The sequence below is a fragment of the Triturus cristatus genome, chromosome 7, assembly GCF_964204655.1.
Source record: "Triturus cristatus chromosome 7, aTriCri1.1, whole genome shotgun sequence".
In the NCBI taxonomy this organism is placed as follows: domain Eukaryota; kingdom Metazoa; phylum Chordata; class Amphibia; order Caudata; family Salamandridae; genus Triturus; species Triturus cristatus.
The window spans coordinates 1,359,129,023-1,359,155,356 of NC_140590.1; the positions used below are offsets into that span (position 1 = coordinate 1,359,129,023).

The 26,334-nt window shown below is 48.3% G+C and overlaps 1 protein-coding gene across 1 annotated transcript in view; it reads left to right on the plus strand.

The window, feature by feature from the left end:
• LOC146812057 (arf-GAP with SH3 domain, ANK repeat and PH domain-containing protein 1-like) overlaps positions 1 to 26,334 on the plus strand; it is a 1,117,518-nt gene that overhangs the window by 1,047,722 nt on the left and 43,462 nt on the right. The window lies entirely within an intron of this gene.

Genomic DNA, 26,334 nt, shown 5'->3' on the forward strand with positions numbered 1-26,334 from the left:
GTGGCTGCTTAGCTATTTTAAGCATTAGAAATTTATTATCACCTATGAATAATAGTTTTACATTTTATGGATTGTCACGATTTCACGACACTCTAAATAACATCTTTCCCGCCGAAGCAATTATATTGTTAATTGAAACTGCTCACTGCCAAGTTCAAAACTGAGGGTCTAAAAAATTAACTATTAGATGGATTAACTTACCTTTAGTTTGGCTCCATTAATATGAGTCTGTGGGCACATTCTGCTATTCTGTACCTATCCACACCCTGTGCTCTGCTGGTGGAATCAGAAACTGCTTAAAAGCTGTATATGGCTCTGCGTGTGTGCATGCGCGCGTGTCACCTTCCTTGCCATTTCCCGCTTTAAAAGGAGTGATCAATTCGACAGTTGTTATGGGAGTTGGCAGGCGATGGTTGTGAACAGGTGAACGTCCACAGACTAGTAGCAATGGAGGGCTCATGAAGGTAACATTCTACTCCAGCTAACTCTGTCAAATGTCTGAACTGTTATTAGAGTTCACAGCCAAGAAGGATAGAATAGAGGCAACAGGACCAGCCAATGACTTAAACACAGGTTTTTAAAGACTTCTTGGACCACTGTTCATTCCTTCGGGGTGAAACATTGAATTTAGTCTCTGTTAAATTTATGTAGGGTTCCCCATGTAGCTGCCCTGCATATCTCTGACATAAACATCCTAGAGGAACCAAAGTGTCACCTTGGCCCTGGTGGAATGTATATGCAAACTTGAAGAAACAAAATGTCCCCCATAATGAACAGCAAGGGGTTACACAGGAGGTGATCCTTATGGGAAAGATAGGTTTTAAAAAAGTGTGCTGCCTGTATCTAGGCCACAGCATGATACAACAAGCCTTTGCAATGCAATAGCTCTCGCATTTGCGAGAGTTTAAGCTATTAGCATTGTAAATGACAATGTCTTTTATTTATCCGTTTTGATAATTAACACATACATAAAAGGCATTGTCATTTACAATGAAAAAAGCTCAAACTCTTGTAAATAAGAGACCTATTTCATTTCAAAGAAGCGGCCTCCATTGTCCGGGCTGCTTGGAAAGTAAAATCGCGCATTAGGTGCTGAATGTTGCAGGAAAGCATGTCGTGCCTGCAGTAGGAGAAACTCATTAAAGAAAATAGTGCTTACAGACTTAATAAGACATGCCGTGTAATAACAGAAGTAAAAGAGCCAGTCCTCATGGGAGTTTACAAGTGAAGACAAGGCGGTACTAAGGAGGGACTCTCAAGCCTATTAACGAATCAGAAGCCAGCATTTACAAAGGACAATGACACAAGCCAGTGACAAATATGGGCGGAGAGTGGGCGGAGCTTCAAGACCATACTTGAATACAGCATGCCTCGCAAAGCAGCGCAAGCGCTGCCCAGGCTCGACCTAAAAACTTGGTCTGAAGACTGCATATCAGGTAGCGTTAAGGAATGCTGATCTTTGCTGCATTTTGTGAGGCTTCCACTATGCCAACCAGTTTTTTGAGCATATCTCTTGTCAATGCCTCTATCGTCTGTAGGGTGACCACCCAACTCCATTTCATCTGGGACACAGCTTTTAGTTCTGACTTTTTCACTTACAAATCATTGTTATTGGCTGTGCCAGTCTAATTAGCTCAGTGGAAGCACACTAAGGCTGATAACGACAAACCCCGAATGCATTGGGCCCATACACAAAAGCCCAGAAGTGGAAACTGTGTCCATAATGACATGGAGTGAGGTGATCACCCTAATCTTCTGCCAAGTAGTACTTGCAAATGATTGAGAATTTATATTTGACTCAGAGGAATACTCACTTCAGTGATAACTTTCCTATTTTTATCATTAGAAAATGATCTTGTCTATATAACCAGAGCATGCATAACTGTAGACCCCACTTCCACACAAATGTCCACTTAACTTTACCTGCAGAGATCTGGGTGCAGCCAGCTGGTCATCTTGTGATTCCAAGTGGAAAGACACATGGTCTCATCACTCCATTGACTGGAAAAAACACTCATCATACGGATATGCAGTATTTAAGTAGTAAGACAATCTTATGTGTATATGATGCTGCAAAATAAGCCATTAATGCAGAAAAAGATTTTGTTCATCAGCCTTGGAAGACAGCACACACTTGGTTGAATAAGAACCCTTTTCATGCCAAATCCATACTTGCCAACCCTTCCAGTTTAGGCAGTAGGATATGACTTCTGCAGTAGCACTGCTGCCTACCAACATAACTATGCAGTTCTATTGCTTTTTATGACTGTTGATCAGGATACAGCATTTCCAGACCAGCAGATAAACAATGAAAACGGGCTCCTCCCAAACAAGCAGAGGATGGCTATAAGCGAAGCAGCAGCTACACCAGTATGTTGAGGGCCAATCAGAACCCATTAGGATGGGGTGGACAGTAGATGCCCAAAGTATAATGGTAATTTTTGTAAAACATATTTTATTGTGGTTTCACAACGATCAATATGCATCTTACATTTATTCCACGCAGTAGCCCAATCACAGAGGGCGCGACATGGTACATTGCTGGTAATCAGATGTAAAGAAACAACAAAAAATTGCCCAACTATCGTAACTCCCTCCCCCTCCCACCCTTCTTCCTTCTGAGTTGCACCCTTTATGGAAGAGATCTCCCACTTGTGTCTGTCCTCCCCAGTTTCTACTGTGCGGTAATGTGTTAAGCATTTTGATGGGAAGGTCAGTAGAATAAGGAAATTTCTGCCTCATTGTTTGGAGACAACAGGTCTAGCACCTGCGTCTTACCTGGAATTCCCTGGTGTCTTGCTCTGTACTATGCCCTTTCTGCAATAGTACTTCTAGCAACCTGTTCAGCATGGGAACTGATAGCCCTAGTACTCTCTCCAGGTTCTGTCTACCTTTCACCCACTGTGTAAACCACTGCAGTTGTGGAGCAAGATAGTGTGCTTCGTATTCCGTTAATGCCAGTTCCACAACAGTGACCGGTCTCTGCAGTATAGTTAGCTCCACCCATCTTCGTCCAGCTGCCCCATATGAACCCAATGGCAAGGGAATCTAGTTCCCAAAACATCACTCTCAGTATATACAGTGCCAGCTCAGCAAAATAGTACAACAGAAGTGGGAGCGCCACCATCTTGAGCAGCGCAATTCTGCCAGCCACGGACACTGGAATTGTTTTTCAGAACTCAATGTTTGTTCTCAGCGCTTTGATAAGTATGATGGCTAAGCACAGATGTGGGTCATGAGACTACTGTGTCACAAGACTCAAGCTATACCTCACTGATGAGGCCTAAGTTGGTCAGAACAAGTCAGGGGTTGCTTGTTTTCCCTCCTGGGGGGTACCTGGCCTGACAGTTTGGGCTGCACTGTTCCTGTTGGTGCAGAACCAAGACTCATTTGCATATGACAGATCTGTCTAGAGTGGCAAAGTCAGAAAAAAAACATGGTCTGAAATTCGACCCGAGCGATATTAGTTCAAGTGTCCCTTCCATCGCCTTTTTGCTGTAGATGCCCTTACCCAAATGGACTCAAGCTGTACCTCACTGAAAAGACCAAATTTAGTCTAAACCAGTCTGGGTTTGCTTGTGTTCCCATCTGGAAGGGACCTGCTCTGGCAGTTCAGGCTGTACTGTTCCTATTGGAGCAGGGTCATAACTGATTTTCTTAAGGCAGGTCTATCGGGCGAAAAACAAGGACTCAAATGCGGCCTGAGCAATTGCCAGTGGCTGTGTATAGTTCAAGCATTCCTTTCTTCAACTTGTTAATTCTGCAGGAGCCAAATAAAGTTTGATTAGTGCGCTCAGACTTACTTCAGTTGCATACTGTGCCACATAACTCAAACTATGCCTCACTGATGAATCCTAAGTAGATTGAAACCGGTCCTGAGTTGCTTGTGTTCCTGTCTGGAGGGAACCTGGCCTAGCAGTTCGAGCTAGATGGTTCCTATTGGAGAAGACTAAGATTGATTTGCATATGGCTGGTCTGTGTCTAGTGTTGCATAGTGGGCAAAAAACGATGGTTTGAAATGCGGCTTAAGCAATCACCAGTGGCTGAGTTTATTTCAAGCATTCCTCCCATCAACCTCTTGTCTGTTGCAGGGCTTGGTATCAGGCCACTTGTGAGGTCTGGACAATGGTGTTTGATTTGTTGGCAGGTCATGTAAACATCACACACCAAGCCTGCCCATCTCCTGATGAGACGAGAGCAGCCCAAAGATCCTTGGCATACAGGACTATCCTGCAGCATGGACCTGAAAAGGAGTACAAGATGATGGTGACAGCCCTGGAAGCACAGGCCCTTTTGCTCCTGCCACCATTTCATTTCACACCAGGTTCGATACATGGAGAGACATCTACAAGCGAGGCTTTTGCCTGGGCAGGAATGAAGTAAAACAAAAATTTGTTTCAATACTTTACAATAGCAAAACACTCCTCCGAGGTAACTTCAGCCTTGCAACTACTTTGTGTTACTGTAATTGCCCAAATTGGTAAACCTGAGGATTATCCTAGCAGCAAGATAAGGGCGTCAATGAGGGTTTTTAGAGGGTAACTACAATGGGCTGTTAGAAGGGTGGGGAGGCAGGGCTTGTTTTTTCCGGGGCATACACTTTGCAGGTCCAGCACTCTTACTACAAATGTATAGAAAAAACATCAGGCTTGGTCATTCATGAGGAGGCAACATGTGGCCACAGTGCTTTCGATACCTGGTAAAGTTACACTTTTTCCTCTGAAAACCTTTCTTCTTCATAGAATAGGGTACTCCTTGTATAAAATCCAGAGCCTCTGCATAGCATTTATGAGTCTGGGCCATAACGGTTCCTGATAGCCCTGCAGCTGCAGCCAATCATCCATTCCTTTAAAGTCTTTCCTCAAACCCTCTGTTCCAAGACAGTAAACAGGGGAAAGTGTTTCTTCCTTTGACAAGAAGTGGCTCTGTGAATGTGAGCCTGGCTCTAGCATATAGAAATCAAGAAACTCTAGCAGATATGTATGATTTTAAGTTATGTTTGAAATGAGAGTGGTGTCTGCCATAGTTTGGGTTTTTTGCGCTACTGGGCAGTACAGAAAAGTTGATAACCATACACAATCAGTGCCTATATTGGAAAAGGCAACATCTATTTATAATGTCTATAAATAGTTAAGAGATTTGTGGTTGGTGTATAATTTGCCATAGAATGAAAAAGGTCTCAATTATCCTGTTCATTATAGCCAGGGTATCTTGTCATTCAGATCATTGGTATGGGTGCCTAACTTGTGCACTCATTGTTGTTCAGTATTTAATTAACAAGATTGGGTTGCATTAGAGTAACCGGAGTCATCAACAGACTCCAGAACCACCCATGTCAGATCAGTAGGGTTGCGCTAAGTTTCCACATATTGTGCTGCCAGCCATGTTTCAGAGAAGGCAATGGATGCTACTCCTTTATTCACTCATTCTGATCTTACCATTGCTCATAATTATCCCCACATAATGTAGGCTACAGGGGCAAACAATACTGTATTTTGCATTGTCAGCGATACAGGTTAATGGGTGACCTCAGTTGCAAAAAGGCATTGTTGACAAATTCTATTTGTTTTCTGTGCACAGTGAATGGGCACACCACACAGTGGATGCAAGGGCAGTGGTCCATGACTTAGTGGATGGCCACAGATGCTTTCTCTGGGTCCAGATGCATGTTCCTTTTTGGGTCCAGAGTATGCAAGAAGATCCCTCTGGTTGGTACTACATTTGAAGGAAAAGAGAGGTGCTTTCCAAGAGGTTGTAATTAGTATTCAGTATTCTCCCAAATGTTTGATAAATATCTTTTTAACATTGTTTGAAACAGTATAAAAAGTTGAGACCCAAGCAATCCTACAGTTTGGTGCTTGTTCATTGTTTGCTAATGATGCGTCTCTATTGTTGTTACAAGCCAGTTATCTGGCTTTTCATACTATCCAAGATTAATAATGTCTGGCCTGTAGTTTATTTGTAAGATCATCTGCTTTTTCCTCATTTCTTTCTACTTTTGAGAGCAATTTCATCACAGCATCACGAATTTAGAATATGCCATATTTTCCCTACGAGCTCAAGGATGAAAAAGGAACAACAGTTCTTTGTTGTCATGCACTCACCTGGTCCCAACTGCAGAGACGACACTGGAGTTGATGCCGATCCTCCTATCCCTCTCAAATAAGCGCAAGATTCAGAGACGAAACTCCTAAATCACGCACTGTTCTGAGGGAAAAGTGGCTAGGTACAAAATACGAAAAGAGAAACATGAGATTCTAGATCTGCGGAGATGCACACTGCTTAGAAGATGTGTCGCTCCTGAGACATTCTGTGTACACGGAGTTAGGAAATTATAGCTTTGTGATGACGCAATACACTGGAAACAACAAGAAAAGGCAATTACTATCAGTACACTAGCAGGCCTTCTTGTACATTGGTATTGCATTAACTTTAGAAACATTCACTTACCTGCTTCTCCTAAAATATGGAATAAAAGTAGGATACCAGGTTCACAGATCGGAAACTCTGGAGCCATCGAGGAAGGGCTCCAAATACTGTTTGAAATTTCTGGCACTCCCAAGGTTACACTCATAACATGGGTTGGAGTTTCTGGCACTTCCAAGGTAGGAACACAGATTGGAGTATGACACTTCCATGGTATACTAGGAACACGGATTGGGGGGGGGGGGCGCTGTTCTTCTTTGGAGACTGCCTTGCCAGCGAGCGTTGCAGGAGCACACTTGGACAAAACTGAGGGCTTCAACTTACTTGGGATTAGCGGCTGTCAATACACGCCGCTAGAGACTACGTCTCCCGACATACAACACTAACTCGTTCACCATAAATCTGCGCTGCGGTCCCGCTGAACAGGCAGTGCTTGGGTGAAGCCCAAATTGGGTGGGACACTCTCCAAAAGTAGGAACAAGCGATTGTATCATTTTAAACTTTAAACACCAAGCAGTTGTTAATTCGCTCCTACACAATCTTAATCTCAGCAACTGGCACCAGGCCTCTTAGCTTGGTTGATACGCCCAGAGACACAAGGGGCCCCCGATTATACGCATCCGGACGATGGACAAATCGTCCCTGCACGATCCGGGTGAAATTAATGCCCTGTTTAAGGACTACCATGGGGCCCTTTACGCTGCCCCACGTGGGTCTCCAGCCGCCACTATTGATGCCTTCTTAGACCCGCTAGATCTCCACACGCTAGATGTGTGTGGAGGAATTAGGTGGACCAGTGATGCTGGAGGGGGTGCGGGGAGCCATCGTCACTATGCCCAATGGGAAAACTCCTGGCCTTTATGGCCTGCCGGGGAAATACTATAAGAAGTACGGAGCTGAACTAGCCCCAAGTTTGGTGACTTTGTACGAGGAGTCGCTTCAACTGGGCCAGCTACTGGTGACCACGTGAGACGCTCTGGTGATCCCACTTCCCAAGACCACATCTATGAGTGCCGGAGTAACGGATTATAGACCCCTTTCTATTTTAAACACTGATTTTAAGATACTTCGCAAAGTGCTGGCGGTCCGGTTGCTCCCACTTATGCAGGGTCTCATTCACCCGGACCAAAATGGATTCATCCCCTCCCGCAATACTTCATATAACCTCCGCCGGCTGTACTCAGTGCTGTACCACTCAGAAATGCAGGCCCTCCGGCGGGCTGCCATTCTCTCGATTGACCTAGAGAAGGCCTTCGATACCGTGGGCTGGGACTATCTGCTGGCTGTTATGAGGCGACTGGAGATGGGAGACAGATGGGTGGCATGGGTGCGTCTATTGTATATTCGTCCTACAGCTAGGGTCAAGACCGGCAAAACCATCTCCCCACAATATCGTGTGGCGTGAGGAACCCGACAAGGCTACCCCCTGTCGCCACTATTATTTGCATTGGCAATAGAACCTTTAGCCGATCTTTTTGACAGGGGGGTATGGCAGATATTTTGACGTGAAGTCCTCTTCCAACTCAATAACACATTGGGGCGAGCGAGTCACACTGTGGAAATTTTCTTACTTGGGCTCTTCCCTATACCTCCTAAATGCAAGGTGGGCAATAGGTTCACAGATCTGGCACTTGCACTGGCTAGGAGGCGTAAAGCAATCACGTGGAAAGCAGCCATGGGGCCACAAGTGAATGTCTGGTGGAGAGAAGTGACCAACTGGGCCAGAGCGGAAGAGAGAGCGCTGCGTAGAGAGGAACTGAGGGGGGTGCGCCAGCTCCCCATAGCAGAACAATGGAGGGACACCTTGCATAGTTGGAAATACCCGAGCACCCCAGATAGCACTGATGGAGAAGGGGAAACCCTTCCCCACAGCTTAACATAAAGTAGTGAATTGGTCATGCTCGAGAATGATGGGTTCCGCGAATGAGGATTCTTGTGACCCCCCCCCCGGACACCAGGAAAAGAAAATTAGTGTTGGTTAGGAATATATATGTAAACAACGAGAGAGGAAGGGAACAACACGACTACTCCCCTCAAGGAAATTAATTCAAAACAACAAAGTCAGTGTGATATAAACAAGGCAACTTTACATCAAAAGGGCATAGATCTACAGGCTCAAAACAAACATGTATGTTATTGAGAGAAACAAGAACCTACAAGAGTAATACAAGATATGTATAAAGCCCTCACTCGCCAACCTGGTTGGTGACATGCTTCATCATCGGGCTCCACTGGGTATGGCCGAATGCCATCCCAGTGTGCTGCAACGCCAGGTTACTGCGGAGCGGGGTTCATGTGAGGTGACAGTGAATTTAAAAGTTTCCAATTAAGTCAAAAAAAGTGAATTTATTGATTTTGCTAATTGGAAATATTAAAAAAGGAGTGAAGGGACTCTGGCACACGCACCTGCTATACCTCAGCGGATCTCCTAGCACTGAACTCTGACAGGTATACCCTATCACCTATTGTATGTGCCACTCTTAAGGAAAATCACATCTTGCACATCTCTAGCTGTAAGAACTTAAGCCGCTCAACCCCCTTAAAGCTAGCCACCCTCAATACCAGGTCACTGCAGAAACATCACTTGGAAATCTTCACCCTTCTACAGGACGAGACTATCGATATCCTGACACTCACCGAAACCTGGCTGAGTGATGCCTCCTCCCCGGATGTCATCGCCGCCCTTCCCAGTGGGTATGATATGATCTGGCATAATCGACCAGAGGGGGCCCGAGGTGGGGGTGTAGCAACGATCTTCAAAAGGCAATATATGGTAACCAAAATCTTATCAGAGACCATAAATACCGTTGACCTACTGGGGATAAAAATTACTATGAACAATTCCTGTCTTACCATCTTAACAGTATATTGCCCACCCCAAAGTTCCCCCATGTTCAATGATCTCTTTTTTCCTATTATATCAGACCTATGCACACGTTATAAAAATATCCTGGTAACTGGTGATTTCAACGTCCACTGGGATAAAAGTGATCAAGATCCGTCAGTCCAGAAATTACAGACCATCATGACCGCCCTTGGATTGACACAACTTGTGGAAGCTCCAACCCACATAAAAGGCCATATTTTAGACCTCATTTGGTCTTCGACACCAAAAGCGGTCATCACAAGTATCTCACCTTGTCTTTGGTCGGACCACCATCTTATCTCATATGACTTACCGCAAAATATCTACCAGGCCAAACTACCGTTAATAGCAAAAAAAGTGCGCCAATGGAAAAAAGTGAACTCTGAGACCCTAGCAAAAACCCTGCCCAAATACAAACAGAACTTTACAACTTCCTCTAACAGTACTGATCTAGACTTAAAGTATAATATGATAATAACCACCCTCAGGCAATCAATCGATGAGCTAGCTCCTGAAAAGATACAAAAAATAAAAGGTGTAGAGAAAGGAGCCCCCTGGTTCACCGAAGGTCTACGTGAACAAAAAAGAAAGCTTTGCTATCTCGAACGATGCTGGAGGAAATCCAAAAAGGATACCGACAGGGAATCTTATAGAACATCGTTTCAATTATACAAAAAGCTTATTATATCAGCTAAGAAGGATTATTATGAGACGCGCATTAACAACGCTACCAACATTCAGAGAGAGACCTTCCAAATTTTGAAAGAGCTGAGTAAGAAGGAGGAAAAGGCAGATATCCTGATTGACTGTGACACCTTTCAAGGATATTTCCTTGAAAAAGTAGTGACCATCTTGTCTGATATCAAGAAGGATAATCCAGCCCCCTACATCGAACAACTGCCTCTCTCAAACTCTTTAATCCCTGTCTTTACCAGCTTCCCCGAAATTGATTCCATCATTCTGAGACAACTTGTAGTATCCACCAAATCAGGTTCCCCCGCTGATCCCTGCCCGCCCGACATCCTTCGGCTAGCAATACCGATTCTAGAAGATCAGATCTTAGACCTCTTAAACACCTCACTAGCCACTGGATCACTACCATCTACCTTCAAAGAGGCACACGTCAGACCCTTGATAAAAAAGCCTGGAGCTGATCCAACTAGCCTGAAGAACTACAGGCCAATCTCCCAGCTGCCATTTCTGTCAAAGGTACTAGAACAGCACGTACTAAAATCTCTGTCATCCCTCCTGGAATCTCACCATCTTCTCCAGGAGCGGCAAGCTGGTTTTCGTGCCCACCATAGCACAGAACTAGTAATGCTGTCGGTACTGGACGAGCTAAGATGCATGGCTGACAGTAAAAAGCCAAGCGCCCTGATATTATTAGACCTCTCAGCGGCGTTTGATACTGTCAGCCATGCACTGCTCCTGGACAGACTGCTAGGTTTGGGATAGGAGAACAAGCCCTCAAATGGTTAACAGCCTTCTTAACAGGAAGGACGCAGAAGATCCAGCTGGCAGACCAGGTCTCAGATGTGGGCATGTTAGCCTGTGGAGTCCCGCAGGGATCAGCGCTTTCTCCGCTCCTATTTAATCTTTATTTACAACCTTTGATAGAGTCCCTGGCAAACATGAATTGTAAAGTTTTTAACTACGCCGACGATACTCAGCTGTTGCTGAGTATCGAAAATACACCATCGGCTCAGTCAATGGCCCAAGACATACTACGATTTACAGTGAACTGGATGTCGTCCAATTTGCTGAAAATCAATCCAGACAAAACGGAAGTCCTTGTAATTACAACCTCTACTTCCCCCTGGAACGATTTGTTTTGGCCACAAGAACTAGGACCTACTCCAAAACCATGCCCTAGTGTCAAGAGTCTTGGGATGAAAATCGATCAGGAACTCTCGATGGTCAACCAAGTATCCGCTGTAGTTGGTTCCTGCACCAATCTGATCAGGCAACTACGTAAACTCGCCCCCTTGCTCTCGAGGAATATGCTGCGAACCATTGTCTCAGCCACAATAGTGTCTAGAATAGACTATGGCAATGCGTTGTACCTCGGCCTTCCAAAGAACTCCATCAATCGTCTTCAGACCATCCTGAATGACGCAGCACGTCTGATTTTTGGAATGCCGAGGAGGACTCATGCCTCCCCTCTGCTCCACGAGCTACATTGGCTGCCTGTGGTGCAGAGAGTCGAATTTAAGAGTATGTGTATCTGCCACAAAGCAATTCACGGACAGGCGCCAGCCTACATAAGAGAAAGGCTTGAAATATATGAACCTAAGCGCGCCCTGCGATCGTCCGGATCTTTCTTGCTATCCTGTCCACGCTTCAAGTTAATAACTAAAGGAGGCAGATCTTTTTCAGTTCGGGCTCCTACCATCTGGAATAAGCTACCGGAGGCACTTCGCAGAGAACCCAATCTTCTCCATTTTAGGAAGTCCTTGAAAACTTTACTCTTTAAAGGCGCATTCCCATCCAATAGTCGGTCATCAGATTAGACACCTCTATATTCTTATTTCACCTTTGGTGTTGTACTTGGTCAGTAGCGCTTTGAGACCTGTCGGTGAGTTGGCGCGATACAAAACCCAGTTACAATTACAATTACAATTACAAGGTCAAAAAATAATAAAAGACCAGTTTCACTCAATGGCGGTCAACATGTTTCTGCCTAAATGAATGTTCAACAGGCTTTCGTCAGGACCAGAGTGGGAGTGCACAGTCCCGGTGGTGTGAGCGCGCTAAGGTTCACCCTACCGTGGACTACTGTGTGAAAAATATATACAGTGAAAAAATCCGCCAAGTGTTATCGTGGTGGAGAGAAACGAGTTTATTCTAGAATAAGGAAGACACACAAACAAAAGACAAAACATGAAAGAATTGTAAATGTTGATGGTCAACTCGTAATCAAACGCTGTAGAATCAAGCGGAAAACTTAGTGCTCAAATGAAGAAGTGCCATTAACGTATACCTCAGGTGCAAGAATAGTGAAAACAGTGCACCTAAAAGTATTCGGATACCGGTGTCAGGTAAGTAAATTAGAACTTAGCCTGAATAGCGTGTCTACTGATGTATATCGGAACACACGTGGAAGATATATTCTGTGTGAAATTCTAGAATCACATATGGGCTGGGGTACGGCAAAACGTGCCCCTGTGTAAGTCCTAAACATAGACTTGGTTCCGATTCCCACGCTGAATAAAGTTCCTTTCAAAAAAACCTCGCATATTACTTCGGACGATCTTGCCGTTTTCTCATTCACGATACTATTGGCACTTCAGCCGCCATTCCAACCACTAAGTTTTCCGCTTGATTCTACAGCGTTTGATTACGAGTTGACCATCAACATTTACAATTCTTTCATGTTTTGTCTTTTGTTTGTGTGTCTTCCTTATTCTAGAATAAACTAGTTTCTCTCCACCACGATAACACTTGGCGGAATTTTTCACTGTATATATTTTTCACACAGTAGTCCACGGTAGGGTGAACCTTAGCGCGCTCACACCACCGGGACTTTGCACTCCCACTCTGGTCCTGACGAAAGCCTGTTGAACATTCATATAGGCAGAAACATGTTGACCGCCATTGAGTGAAACTGGTCTTTTATTTTTTGACCTTCACTCCTTTTTTAATATTTCCAATTAGCAAAATCAATAAATTCACTTTTTTTTACTTAATTGGAAACTTTTAAATTCACTGTCACCTCACATGAACCCCGCTCCGCAGTAACCTGGCGTTGCAGCACACTGGGATGGCATTCGGCCATACCCAGTGGAGCCCGATGATGAAGCATGTCACCAACCAGGTTGGCGAGTGAGGGCTTTATACATAACTTGTATTACTCTTGTAGGTTCTTGTTTCTCTCAACAACATACATGTTTGTATTGAGCCTGTAGACCTATGACCTTTTGATGTAAAGTTGCCTTGTTTATATCACACTGACTTTGTTGTTTTGAATTGGTTAGGAATATGAATGAGGCATGATTGGACGTGCTCGGAAGCCCTACGGCGATCGGATTTTGGTGTTTTACTCCTCCTTCCCTCACCCCCTCCCCCGTCTCTTGCTTGTCTCATCTGAGTTCCTCCGTCCTCCCCCCTCCCCCCCCCCCCCTCCCTTCGGCTGGTTTATGACACACACGTAGTCTTATCCATGGATAGAACCGTGCTAGGCCCTGGCAGGCAGTTTGAAACTTTGTTTTCTGTTTTCACCCCTTGTTTGATACAATTGATGTATATATGATGCTAAGATGGCAGAGCACCGCGTACCCAGGTATAGCTACCCCGAGTGGCGAATAAAACCATACCACTTCATGGAGCTACACGGGTTTGTGGGCAGTTATCATACAAATAGATTCTGAAATGGTTGGAAAGCACAATGTTAATTGATGGGAATAATGTTTGTTACACCTCCTCCTGAAGATACACTTCAGACATGAAGGGTTTAATAAATGTATAGGGCCCTGTAACTCTCCGCCTGTATGAGAATGTAGACGTTTCAGGTACGAACGATAATTATGCGTCAATAACTGTATGACAAAATGCCAATAAAAAATATGTTTAAAAAAAAATATATATAGGCAATAAGCCAGTTATAGAACTGTCAAAATTATACAGGGATAAATGCATACCCTCCGCTATATACGGGGCAGCTCTGTGGGGTATGGCGAAGAGCTTACCACTACAATTCCTGGAAAATCAGTTTTAATGTAGGGCCTTGGCAGTACCTCGCGCTGTTACATCTTTTATTACCCACAGCGAGTTGGATATGCCATATATCAAAGATTTGATTGACCTGAATTCTGTTATTTGCTGGTATGTAAAGGCAGGTTCAAATTTTTCAAAAGAAGTTATATTTGACTGTCTTAATCTCCAACACTAACATTAGATTCCATGGCAAGCATACATAAATAGGTTGTTAATCGAACCACTTAAAGGCACACCTGTAAGAAATCCAGACAGTATCATGCAATTTAGTAAGAAGGAGATAGAAAATAATGTTTAACAACAAGAGGAGAAGTGCAAGAGAGATAAGAGAAAGTCATAAACCCTCCATATCTTGATACCTGTCAGGTCAGGAACATCAGGGATTACCCATGTATCTAACTATGGTAACAAATGCCCAGCAGAGATTTTACCTTCTACAAATGCAGCTGGGTATTTAGCTTCAGCTTGAAGCATGCCCCAAAGAGAGATGCATGGACACAAAATCTACTAAAATACCCTTGTGATTGCTGGGACTTACAATCAACCGTCCGTCTTATACTATTTTGTGGGTTATACAACGACATTAGGAAAAGTTTGTTACGCCCCGTATTTTTAACCCTGAAGCTCTTTTTCTGTCAAGATGTGTTTGAGTTTTTATCAAGCAGTAGGTCCTAGCTCAGTCAGCCAGAAGATAGAGTTGCATGAAGATGAGCTCTCCCCAAAGATCACGACTTCAGTCTTGTCTGTCATCTTTTTCAGGCAGTTGGGCTCTATCCATCATTCCCAGTTTGTGAATGGTGCTTGTGTATCTCTTGTATGTGGGATCTACATATGCACATGTGCAGTTTGAGTTAGAGTTGTGTGTGTGTATGCAAGTGTGATGTTTTTGCACATGTGTGTGGCATGGCCTTTCTGGTGTGGGTGTTTCTTTGTGCAGTGTTTGTTTGAGCCTGGTGTGAGATTCTTGGGCATAAACTTTGGGCGTATGCATAAAGTGAGTGCATGTATGTGGTTTGCTTAGTGTTCATGAACACCACATGGATTTGCAAAATGATATTGATAAAATGACACAATAATGTATTTGAGGTGAGGAAACAGCATGTATTTTCTGAATGTGTATGTAATGCAGCTTGGGGCCCTGAAGGCTGAGGGACCACATACTCTGCATTGATCATCAGCTGTGTAAACAATCACTTTTACAGCGAGCCTATCAAACCCAGTCCTATGCAGTGAAATGTAAAAATTAAATAAATGCTATTTAGGAAATGTGACTAAACAGAATAGATTAAAATGTGTATTAAAAATATATTTGGTTTTACTATGGTTGTATAAAGTATATGCTGCAAGACACAGAGATTATCAATTTATCTGAAAATATTTTGTAGCAAAACTTTAGAGATGTCCATTTTAAAATATGCCAGTGGAATGAATTATTTAGTTCTGAGGTAAGTTTGGATAATTAGCATTAATTCCACCATGTATATATGATACCAGGTTGCATAATCCATGGTAGCCCTTTATTGAACTGAATTATGAGCCATCCCATTGTCAGTAGATGTGATTAGACAAAGAGCAAGATCACTATAACCAGGGCTGCTGAAATCTTGTGGCAAGGGAGGACCAAATTATGTGACAAAGTTGATTAAATTATGTGGCAAGAAAAAAACAATTATGCTGCGTAATATGACACAATATGTGATAGTATTATTTGATTTTTACACTTGATAACACTGTCTTGGCATAGGTTACACCTCATTAGTACAAGTTTAACACCCAGTGCTAACACTAAACAACAGAAAGGTGACCACTCAACCTTTGCGAAGGGCCTTCAACTACTCAGCAACACATGTTGCAGCATTTTTAGTAACTTTTGATCAGTTTGAGCTAGAAACGATATTTTTTATAAATCTGCAATAATATAGCAGATGATTGATAATGTGACAAATGCAGCAAATCCATAACTATGCAGGAAACACTACAGCTACAAAATTGCCTAATTTCAATAGCCATAAGTATACCCTGGGAATATGCAATGTACTATAACAAGATGTCAAAATATGAAATGCTCCCATTTTTCAAGACTCTGAGAAGAATGACAGTAAGGGAACACAATGTGCGCAACTAACAGATACAGTACTACCCAATTGAAAAATGTTAGACTTCCTGTGGTTCACTGTCATCAAAACCACAATCAATAAAAGAGTACAATTAGGAAGGAACATCAAAAAATAGAGTCCATGAAATCTTTCCTTCAGGTTTCAGTAATCTTTTCTTTTTTTCTTTTTTCAAATTTGCTGATTCTTCAACGAGTTGCTTCAATCGAAAATACAAAATTGATTTGTAGATCACAGTTGCAATTTCTATAGATCAACAGCCTTTCTGCCTACGCGTTTCGTCCTTCCCTTAGGACTTCATCAGGGCTTGTATTTGTATTTTCCTAATTGTACTCTGCTCCCATTTTTCACCCAGCCCTACTGGTGACAATAATTTCATCCAAGCATAATATCTTACCTGAGACAACATGGTTATCTACTTTACGACAGCATCTGGCAGAGAATAGACAAACATACTCTAGTAGGCATTATGTAACTCCATCCTAAGGGCCAGATTTAGAGTTCACCAGACGGTTTACTCTGTCACAAACATGACGGATATCCCATCCACTGTATTGTAAGTGCATTATTTACAGTGGAAATTATATTACGGCTGGCAGGATATCCGTCATGTTTGTGGCGGAGTAACCCATCTGCTGAACTCTAAATTAGGCCCAACTTCTTAGGTAATGGGAAGGGATTGTATGATTCACTTGTGGTTGCTCATCCAATGAGATATGCACTGCCACTATCTGAATAGTATAATTAATGTGCTGATCTATAGTATATTACTGTGCACATTGTACACAAATTAAATAACACAAACCCGCTCAGAACCCCCGCACAAAACAGCCATAACTGAGGTGCAGAAGGCCGTTCACAGTTATGTGTTGTAGTGCCACTACACCTGCTGCATCATTGACAGCTAAACCCCTGTCCCCAGTGCCCCAACACACACCACCAAACAGCAGCTTGCTTCAGGCACGAGCTACGACTGCCACCTGGCCTTTTTGTTTACCGGCATGTTCATTATTTTAATGTCTGAGCCAGTACAAAAATAGGGATAATCGCCCAAAGCCAGTAATTTTAGGCTGAGCATTCGAGACCTCTTCTATATACTTTAGTATATTCTTATATGTGTATGTACTTTGTGGGCTCTGGAGATCAGCCCTAGGGCTTGTCTGCTTCCGCTAAGGGACTTTTTATTCTGTTCAACTGCCTCTAAATAAGTGTCTTGATAGAAAACGACCAGTAGAGGTCAGTAAAATACCTTAATTACTGTCTGCTTGTTCAACTGCCTCTATCTAACTGTCTTGATAGAAAATGACCAGTAGAGGTCAGTAAAATACCAGAATCACTTTAACATTCTCTAGGTTCTACTCCATAGAAACTGTCTTCCACGAGCACCAGTAGACACTAATATTTTTTTCCAAATCTTGTATTTTCAGTGATATGACCACAGAAAGCCCTGATTTTATATTAAAAACAGAGCTCTGGACTATACCATTTCCCGCTGAAAGGCAATATTTCTCTCCATGGGTTCCCATACCTGGCGTGTCACACAGTTTGGTGCTTACTTTCCCTCTATGTTAAAAAACAGTAGATGTTTCAGCACTCATGCTAATGTGCTGTATAGCAAAATACATGTAAGGTCCCAAAGGCGAGACCGATTGCATTGCAAATGCTTGTTTACCTTCATCATTACAAACAATGCACTTTAAAGGGTGTTCTAGAGGTTTTTTAATGGCCCCTGAATGATAATTAAAGTAAACAAACTGAAAAAACACCCTAATGTTCAGCTGTCAACATGGAGGAAGCACTTAACATGTGCGTTCTTCATGGCCTTCTGTGCCGTGACTGTTTGGGTGGGCCTGGTCCACCCAGCCCCCCGGTAGAACCGAGCCTGCTTTAGAGTATTCTCAACATATGAGGATGGCACCAAGTGTGGGAGGTTGATCAATCAGAGGTATCAATCTACTAGGCCCCAGGCTAGGCGATTTGTGCAAGATAGAATCCTGAACCATACTCTAGGGAAAATAACTGAATTATACATAAAAAAAATTGAGGAACATACAGACTGGGAGATGCCAAGGAAGGCAAGATGAATAAGAGAGGGCTCAGGTTCTCCTTTAATGAAGGGCAAAAGCCCCACTCTTATGTGCATCATACATGGCCCACCCATTGTGGGTATGATGTTCTAGCAGAAACAATTTTAATTTCCACACCGACCGCAAATCTGCATTCCACTGCTGCCCCCTGCCTTTCCGGCAACCCTATGATGGCAGTGGCCTCCCAGGCCAAGTGTGGCGGCCTTAAACTCATCCAGTCTTTGATTATTCCCAAAAAAAGGACTTTGTGCACCTTATGTTGGAAATGTGGGTTTGATCCCTACTATGCCCTACATCCAAAAATTGGAAACAGTGATCTATATACTAAGAAAAAGATAAATCTGGCTCAACATTGCAAATCATTTAAACATTTTTGAGTAGTTGAATAATATTAAACAGAAATTTGTGATACGACGTACTCCCTCTTTATGAGTATAGTTGCCTGGAAAAAGCATAGTGTCCTACCATACTTCAAGCCATCCAGTGCTTCCAGACATGGTGTAAAGGGTGCCAGGACCCTGAAAGTCCACAGCTAGATAGGGGCAGAGGTAGAGTCCAGCCCACGCCCGCCCCACCAGCAGTGGGGAGAGAGCAGCTCTGACTCCTTCACCACCCGCAGTAAAGAGAGAGAGCAGCTCCCACGCCTGCCCCACCAGCCGAAGAGAGAGAGCAGCTCCCACGCCCGCCCTACCAGTAGAAGAGAGAGAGCAGCTCCCATGCCTTCCCAACTAGCAGTAGAGAGATTTCAGCTCCCACACCCACCCCACCAGCAGTAGAGAGAGAGAGGAGCTCCCATGCCCGCCCCACCAGTAGTAGAGAGCAGCTCCCATGCCCGCCCCACCAGCAATACAGAAAGAGAGCAGCTCCCGCCCCAACAGCAGTAGAGAGAGTAAGCAGGTCCCACACCCGCCCCACCAGCAGTAGAGAGAGAGCAGCTCCTACGCCTTCCACACTAGCAGTAGAGAGAGAGCAGTTCGCACACCTGCTCCACCAGCAGTAGAGAGAGAGCAGCTCCTACACCTTCCCCACCCGCAGTAGAGAGAGAAAAGCTCCCATGTCCACCCCACCAGCAGTAGAGAGAGAGAGAGCAGCTCCCACGCCCACCCCACCAGCAGTAGAGAGAGAGCAGCTCCCATGCCTGCCCCACCAACAGAAGAGAGAGAGCAGCTCCCACACCCGCCCTACCAGCAGTAGAGAGCAGCTCCCACGCCTTCCCCACTAGAAATAGAGAGATAGCAGCTCCCACGCCCACCCCACCAGCAGTAGAGAGAGAGAGCAGCTCCCACGCCTGCCCCACCAGTAGTAGAGAGCAGCTCCCATGCCCACCCCACCTGCAGTCGAGAGAGAGCAGCTCCCACACCCGCCCCACCAGCAGTAGAGAGAGAGCAGCTCCCACGCCCGCCCCACCAGCAGTAGAGAGAGCAGCTCCCACGCCTGCCCCACCAGCAGGAGAGAGTGAGAGAACAGCTCCATCCCCACCAGCAGGAGAGAGAGAGCAGCCCCCATGCCTGCCCACCAGCAATAGACAGAGAGAGCAGCTCCCACACCCGCCCCACCAGCAGTAGAGAGAGAACAGCTCCCATGTCTGCCCCACCAGCAGTAGAGAGAGAGAGAGAGCAGCTCCCACGCCCACCCCACCAGCAGTAGAGAGAGAGCAGCTCCCACGCCTGCCCCACCAACAGTAGAGAGATAGCTGCTCCCATGCCCACCAGCAGTAGAGAGAGAGAGAGCAGCTCCTATGCCTTCCACACTAGCAGTAGAGAGAGAGCAGCTCCCACACCCTCCCCACCAGCAGTAGAGAGGGAGCAGCTCCTACGCCTTCCCCAAAAAGCAGTAGAGAGAGAGCAGCTCCTACATCCGCCCCGCCAGCAGTAGATAGAGAGAGAAGCTCCCACATCCGCCCCACCAGTAGTAGAGAGCAGCTCCCACACCCACCCAACCTGCAGTAGAGAGAGAGCAGTCGCCACACCTGCCCCACCAGCAGTGGAGAAAGAGCAGCTCCCAAGCCCGCCCAACCAGCAGTAGAGAGAGCAGCTCCCACCCCCACCACACCAGCAGGAGAGAGACAGCAGCTCCCATGCCCGCCCCACCAGCAGGACAGAGTGAGAGAACAGCCCCCTCCCCACCAGCAGGAGAGAGAGAGCAGCTACCACGCCCGCCCCACCAGCAGTAGAGAAAGAGCAGTTCCCACATCCGCCCCACCAGCAGTATAGAGAGAGAGCAGCTCCCAAGTCCACCCCACCAGCAGTTGAGAGAGAACAGCTCTCATGTCCGCCCCACCAGCAGTAGAGAGAGCAGCTCCCTCGCCCACCCCACCAGCAGTAAAGAGAGAGCAGCTCCCATGTCTGCCCCACCAGCAATAGAGAGTGAGAGAGAGAGCAGCTCCTGTGCCCACCCCTCCAGCAGTAGAGAGAGAGCAGCTCCCACGCCTGCCCCACCAACAGAAGAGAGAGAGCAGCTCCCAAGCCTGCCCTACCAGCAGTAGAGAGAGAGCAGCTCCCATGCATTCCCCACTAGCAATAGAGAGATTGCACCTCCCACTCCCACCCCACCAGCAGTAGAGAGAGAGAGCAGCTCCCACGCCCGCCCCACCAGTAGTAGAGAACAGCTCCCACACCCACCCCACCTGCAGTAGAGAGAGAGCAGCTTCCACACCCACCCCACCAGCAGTAGAGAGAGAGCAGCTCCCACGCCCACCCCACCAGCAGGAAAGAGAGCAGCTCTCACGCCCGCCCCACCAGCAGGAGAGAGTGAGAGAACAGCTCCCTCCCCACCAGCAGGAGAGAGAGAGCAGCTCCTATGCCTTCCCCACCAGCAGTAGAGAGAGAGCAGCTCCTACGTCCGCCCCACCAGCAGTACAGAGAGAGAGCAGCTCCCGCCCCACCAGCAGTAGAGAGAGTGAGCAGCTCCCACACCCGTCCCACCAGCAGTAGAGAGAGCAGCTCCTATGGCTTCCACACTAGCAGTAGAGAGAGAGCAGCTCCCACACCCGCCCCACCAGCTGGAGAGCGAGAGAGAGCAGCTCCTACGCCTTCCCAAAAAAGCAGTAGAGAGAGAGCAGCTCCTATGTCTGCCCCTCCAGCAGTAGAGAGAGAGAGTAGCTCCTATGGCTTACCCACCATCAGTAGAGAGACAGGGCAGCTCCCGCGCCACCCAACCAGCAGTAGGGAAAGAGCAGTTCCCACGCCCGCCCCACCAGCAGTACAGAGAGAGCAGCTCCCACACCCACCCCACCAGCAGTAGAGAGAGAACAGCTCCCATGTCCACCCCACCAGCAGTAGAGAGATAGAGCAGCTCCCATGCCCACCCCACCAGCAGTAGAGAGAGAGCAGCTCCCACGCCCACCCCACCAGAAGTAGAGAGAGAGCAGCTCCCATGCCCGCCCTACCAGCAGTAGAGAGAGAGCAGCTCCTACGCCTTCCCCACTAGCAGTAGAGAGATAGCAGCTCCCACGCCCACCCCACCAGCAGTAGAGAGAGAGAGCAGCTCCCATGCCCACCCCACCAGTAGTAGAGAGCAGCTCCCACACCCACCCCACCAGCAATAGAGAGAGCAGCTCCCATGTCCGCACCACCAGTAGTAGAGAGCATCTCCCACGCCCACCCCACCTGCAGTAGAGAGAGAACAGCTCCTACACCTACCCACCAGCAGTAGACAGAGAGAGCAGCTCCCAAACCCTCCCCACCAACAGTAGAGAGAGAACAGCTCCCATGTCCGCCCCACCAGCAGTAGAGTCAGAGATCAGCTCCTACGCCCACCCCACCAGCAGTAGAGAGCAGCTCCCATGCCTGCCCCACCAACAGAAGAGAGAGAGCAGCTCCCACGCCCACCCTACCAGCAGTAGAGAGCAATCAATCAATCAATCAGGGTACTTGTAAAGCGCGCTACTTACCCGTGAGGGTCTCAATGCGCTGAGGGGTGGGGGGGTGCCGCTACTGCTCGAAGAGCCAGGTCTTGAGGAGTCTTCTGAAGGCGAGTAGGTCTTGGGTCTGTCGTAGGTGGGTAGGGAGGGTGTTCCAGGTCTTGGCGGCGAGGTAAGAGAAGGATCTGCCGCCGCCGGTCGTACGTTGGATGCGGGGGACATCTGCGAGGGCGAGGCTGGCGGAGCGGAGCTGGCGGGTGGGGGTGTAGAAGCTGAGTCTGCTGTTCAGGTAGGCTGGTCCGGCGTTATGGAGTGCTTTGTGTGCGTGGGTGAGGAGCTTGAAGGTGATCCTCTTGTTGATGGGGAGCCAGTGCAGGTCTCTCAGGAGGGGGGTGATGTGGCTGCGGCGGGGGATGTTGACGATCAGTCGGGCGGAGGCATTTTTGATGCGTTGTAGCCGCCGTTGGTGTTTGGCTAGGATCCCTGCGTAGAGTGCGTTGCCGTAGTCCAGTCTGCTGCTGACGAGGGCCTGTGTCACTGTTCTTCTCGTTTCGGGCGGGATCCATTTGTAGATCCGGCGGAGCAAGCGTAGGGTGTTGTAGCAGGAGGAGGAGACGGCGTTGATTTGCTTGGACATGGAGAGGGAGGAGTCGAGGATGAATCCTAGGTTGCGTGCATGGTCGGATGGTGTTGGTGCTGTCCCTAGAGCGGTCGGCCACCAGGAGTCGTCCCAGGCTGAGGGGGTGGGTCCGAGGATGAGGACCTCCGTCTTGTCCAAGTTCAGTTTCAGACGGCTGCTCCTCATCCAGTCGGCGATGGCCTTCATGCCCTCGTGAATGTTGGTTTTGGCGGTGTGGGGGTCCTTGGTGAGGGAGAGGATGAGCTGGGTGTCGTCGGCGTAGGAGATGATGTTGAGGTTGTGGTGGCGGGCCACTTGTGCGAGGGGGGCCATGTAGATGTTGAACAGCGTCGGGCTGAAGGATGATCCCTGGGGGACGCCGCAGATGATGTCGGTGGCTTCTGACCGGAAAGGTGGGTGGCGGACGCTCTGGGTTCTGCCGGAGAGGAAGGACGTGGTCCAGTCAAGGGCCTTTTCTTGGATTCCGGCTTCTTGGAGGCGTGTTTTTAGGGTGCGGTGGCAGACTATGTCGAATACGGCTGACAGGTCCAGGAGGATGAGGGCTGATGTTTCGCTGTTGTCCAGTTGGCGTCTGATGTCGTCTGTGGCAGCGATGAGGGCTGTCTCGGTGCTGTGGTTTCGTCTGAATCCGGATTGGGATGGGTCCAGGATGTTGTTGTCTTCGAGGTGGCGGGTCAGTTGAATGTTGACGATTTTCTCGATGACCTTTGCCGGGAACGGGAGCAGGGAGATGGGTCGGAAGTTCTTGAGGTCCTTGGGGTCCGCCTTGGGCTTTTTGAGGAGGGCGTTAATTTCGGCGTGCTTCCAGCTTTCCAGAAATGTCTCTTTTTTCGAAGGAGATGTTGATGACCTTCCGTAGTTGGGGTGCGATGGCCGCGTCTGCTTTGTTGAATACGTGGTGTGGGCATGGGTCTGACGGAGATCCTGAGTGGATGGAGTTCATGATCTTGCGTGTCTCGTTGTTGTTGGTGTTGGCCCAGAGGTCAGGCGGTTGGCGCTGTTGGTGATTGCGGGGGGGTGGAGTCGTGCATCGTAGGAGCGGTCGTGGGGTTGAAGCTGTCGTGGATGTCAGCGATCTTGCGGTGGAAGAAGATGTCCAGTGAGTCGCACAGTTCTTGAGAGGGCGGGATGTCGTTGGCGCTGGCGTCGGGATTGGAGAGTTCTTTCACGATGCGGAAGAGCTCTTTGCTGTCGTGTGCGTTGTTATCCAGGCGGTCTTTGAAGGAGGATTTCTTGGCTAGTCTGATGATGTGGTGATGTCTGCGGGTGGCGTCCTTGTGGGCTGCGTGGTTTTCTGGCGTTCGTTTGTGGAGCCATTTCTTCTTCAGCTTACGGCAGGCGCGTTTGGAGGTCAGGAGCTCATCGGTGAACCAGGTGGCTCTCCTGCTGGCGTGGCTGTTGGATGGTCTCTTGAGTGGGGCGAGGGTGTTGGCGCAGTCGTCGATCCACTGTCTGAGGTTGCGGGCTGCGGCATCAGGGCAGGTGGGGTTGATAGGTGGGTTCTGGGCGAGGGTGGTGGTCAGCTGGTCTTCGGTGACTTTGTTCCAGCAGCGGCGCGGCAGCTGTTGGGTGCGATGGTGCGTGGTTGGTTTTTTGAAGGTGAAGTGGATGCAGCGGTGGTCGGTCCAGTGGGGTTCGGAGGTGTGGTCGAAGGCGATGTGGGTGCTTGTGGAGAAGACCGCGTCCAGCGTGTGGCCTGCGGCGTGGGTGGGTGCGGTGACGAGTTGTTTGAGGCCGAGGTTGGCGAGGTTTTCGATCAGAGTGGCGGAGTTGCCGTTGTTGTTGTTCTTGAGGTGGAAATTCAGGTCCCCGAGGAGGATGTAGTCCGTGGAGGCGAGTGCGTGGGTGCTGGCGAGGTCGGCGATGGATTCGCTGAACTGAGCCCTGGGTCCGGGGGGTCTGTAGAGGAGTGTTCCTCTGAGGGTGGTGTTGGGGTCGGTGTGGATCCGGAAGTGCAGGTGTTCGGCAGTGTTGAGGGTGTCGTCTGCGTGGGTGGTGACCTTGAGGGTGGACTTGTTGACGATGGCTATACCTCCTCCGATTCCATTGGCGCGGTCCCTGCAGGTGATCATGTAGCCGTCCGGGATGGCTATGGCTATGTCGGGTGCCGAGGAGTCGTTCCACCAGGTCTTGGTGAGGAAGGCCACGTATGGGGCGAAGGTGTCGAGCAGGTCCCAGAGCTCGACGGCGTCTTTGCGAGCGGAGCGGGTGTTGAGCAGGATGCAGCGGAGGTGGTTGGGTCCAGTTCTAGGAGGCTTGGTGGGTCTGTCGCAGGTGAAGCTGCAGGTGCAGCAGGAGAAGGGTCCGTGGGTCCGTTTCGGGGCGGCCTGGAAGCAGGTGTTGTGTTGGCCGGCGTTGAGTGCGTGGAGGGAGTTGGCATCGTATCTGAGTCTGGCATCGTGGCGAGCGTGGGGTCCAGGGGTTCTGGCTCTGGGCGTGGTCCAGGCGCAGACGGGCGCAGACGGGTATGCCTTAGGCATACATTAAGAAGGGGGCGGGGGAGGGAGGAGCAGCTGGGAGGGGGAGCGAGTGGCGAATCAGGCGCGGGGGGCGGGGCCGCAGGGGAGGCAGCGGCGGGAGTGGGAAGCATGAAAACAGCGGGAAAAACGGCGGGAATCAGGAATCACAGAGGCAGCAAGGGGGACGCTGACGCGGTGGGGGAGCGACCTGGCCTGTGAACAGGGTCGAGGGTCGCTCCCTTAGTGCGCCACGGCCTCCATTAAGAAGGGGGCGAGGGAGGGAGGAGCAGCTGGGAGGGGGAGCGAGTGGCGAATCAGGCGCGGGGGCGGGCCGCAGGGGAGGCAGCGGCGGGAGCGGGAAGCACGAAAACGGCGGGAAAAATGGCGTGAATCAGGAATCACAGAGGCAGCAAGGGGGACGCTGACGCCGTGGGGGAGCGACCTGGCTCCCACGCCTTCCCCACTAGCAGTAGAGAGATAGCAGCTCCCACGCCCACCCCCCCCAGTAGTAGAGAGCAGCTCCCACGCCCACCCCACCTGCAGTAGAGAGAGAGCAGCCCCCACACCCGCCCCACCAGCAGTAGAGAGACAGCAGCTCCCATGCCCACCCCACCAGCAGTAGAGAGAGCAGCTCCCACCCCCGCCCCACCAGCAGGAGTGAGCGAGCAGGTCCCAAGCCTGCCCCACCAGCAGGAGAGAGAGAGAGCAGCTCCCACACCTGCCCCACCAGCAGTAGAGAGAGAGCAGCTTCTATGCCTTCCCCACCAGCAGTAGAGAGAGAGAGTAGCTCCCAAACCCACCTCACCAGCAGTAGAGAGAGAGTGCAGCTCCTACGCCTTCCACACTAGCAGTATAGAGAGAGCAGCTCCCACACCCTCCCCACCAGCAGTAGAGAGAGAGAGCAGCTCCTACGTCGTTCCCAAAAAGCAGTAGAGAGAGAGCAGCTCCTACGTCCGCCCCGCCAGCAGTAGAGCGAGAGAAAGCAGCTCCTATGGCTTCCCCACCATCAGTAGAGAGACAGGGCAGCTCCCGCGCCACCCAACCAGCAGTAGAGAAAGAGCAGTTCCCACACCGGCCCCACCAGCAGTATACAGAGAGAGCATCTCCCACGCCCACCCCAACAGCAGTAGAGAGAGAACAGCTCCCACGCCCACCCCACCAGCAGAA